The sequence below is a fragment of the Somniosus microcephalus genome, chromosome 27 (genome assembly GCF_052327205.1).
Source record: "Somniosus microcephalus isolate GS21.2 chromosome 27, FLI_Smic_1.0, whole genome shotgun sequence".
Classification (NCBI taxonomy): Eukaryota; Metazoa; Chordata; class Chondrichthyes; order Squaliformes; family Somniosidae; genus Somniosus; species Somniosus microcephalus.
In genome coordinates, this window is record NC_141013.1 from 9665188 (window position 1) to 9667423 (window position 2236).

The following is a 2236-nucleotide window of genomic DNA, read 5'->3' on the forward strand; positions in this document are numbered from 1 at the left end:
CAGTGCTTTGAGCCCAGCACAGGCAAAGCCCAAGGTACGAATACATTTAATGTTTAGATCTTCATTTGTATTCCGTCTCGCTGCGCTTACAGCAAGTGCTGCACCACAGAATAACTTTGAACATCACAATCTAGCAATACAGACGTTATGAATATAAGGGAATTGGGTATATACTTGAAAAGGAAACATTTGCAGTGCTATGGGGAAAGAGCGGGGGAGTGAGATGAATTGGAGAGCTCTTTCAAAGAGCCGGCACAGGCACGATGGGCAATTGGCTTAAAAATTGGTGTAAAAATCTGGGTATAGTCACTTTAGAGATACATAGACTTGGGGGTGATTTGACAGAGGTATGTAAAATAGTTAAAGGACTAGACTGTGTTCCTATTGATAGATTATTTGAACGTGCTACATAGGGGAAGAACAATTATCATGCGTATCAGTTACGCAAGAGTAGGGCTAGGTTAGATCCTTTTCCCAGAGGCTAGTCAACCTTGGGAACAAGTTCCTGGCTCGTGCGGTGAGTGCTGACTCTCTGCCAACCTTCAGAAGACCGGTTTCTGGCTGGGGAGGAGATCACGTCTTATAAAAGATAGCTGGAATATTAGGTAATATCAGCACAGTCAGTGTGGTCTCCCAGAATAATTTTCAATCGCATAAGGGAGTCGGAATGGAATTTTCCAGATTTTTTTTCCCCCAAATGGGCTTGGGGTTTTCTAAACTTTTTTTTTTGCCTCTGTCAGGAGATTCAATATGGCTGATGTTGAGTATTGGGCGGGGGTTGGGGGAGGCGGTTGGAGGGTGGTTGCTGAGGGTGGTGAGTCTTTGGAATTCTCTACCCCAGAGGGGCTGTGGATGCTCAGTCATTGAGTAGATTCAAGGCTGAGGTCGATATATTTTTGGACTCAAGGGAATCAAGGGATATGGAGATCGGGCGGGAAAGTGGGGTTGAGGTGGAAGATCAGCCATGATCTTATTGAATGGCGGAGCAGGCTCGAGGGGCCGTGTGGCCTACTCCTGCTCCTAATTCTTCTGTTCTTATTATCATGACCGTGTGTGGGGCAGTCTCGATGGATCAGATCGTTCCCTGCCCGTCATTTTCCTATGTTCGACAATACGGGTGCCACAATTTGCATGGGATCGTGACGAGTGGGAAGGGAGGGAGAAATCAATTAGGGTTCCCACTCCTGATCACTGTCCGGTGACCTCCCCGCGCCCTCCCCCCCCCACTCGGAATCCGCAGGCGCACAGATTGTGCAGGGGCTGGTTTGCCTCGGTTGTGAAGCCCCGCCTGGTCAATCAGTCTGCCTACGCCTAGAGTCGCTGTCCCAGGCTCGCACATTGGGTGAGGTACAGGAGACTGGTTTGGTGCCTGTGGAACTCAACCCCAGCATCTTCAGGCCAGGCGAAGGAAAATGGGCAGAATCATCAGCAAAGCATTGGTGAAAACCTGCAACGAGCAGCCCTGTCTCCAACCGGTCTAGTCAAAGAGAAGTGGTTGTTAAGATTGTCTTATTTCGGGACGCTGGCCCTAGGGGTTCAATCTATTTTTCATTATAAGAGTGAAGCGTCTAAGTCACTCCAGAGACTGGTTTTAGCTGGTTTAATTAGGGTAAGAGGATGATTGGCAGCAGTGGTGATTATTGCAACAAAATGGAACTGAGAGCTTGGGTCAGCCTTCCAGTAAAGCGCAGAGAATGTGAAGTTCAGGATTCAGCCGGGTGCTGAGATTTGATTAGCATGTTATTGTAACTTTATCTAAAATTAGGCTCCAGGTCTGAGGAATGTTGGCTGCCAGCAGTGCGGCACTTACAGAGTGGAATCTTTCTCACCAGGGCCCTGCTGTATTTCATTCTACTCCTAGTCTGCGGGCTGCTGCATTCTTACATGTCGGCCACAGCTCGGTGGGCAGCACTCTCGCCTCTGAGTCAGAAGGCTGTGGGTTCGTAGCACCGCTCCAGAGACTTGAGCACAAAAATCTAGGCTGACACTCCCAGTGCATTACTGAGGGAGTGCTGCACTGTCGGAGGTGCCGTCTATCGGACGAGACGTTAAACCGAGGCCCCGTCTGCTCTCTCAGCTGGATGTAAAAGATCCCACGGCGCTATTTCGAAGAAGAGCAGGGGAGTTCTCCCCGGTGTCCTGACCAATATTTATTCCGCACCTAAAAATAACAGATTATCTGGTCATTATCTCGTTGCTGTTTGTGGGAGCTTGCTGTGCACAAATTGGCTGCCGC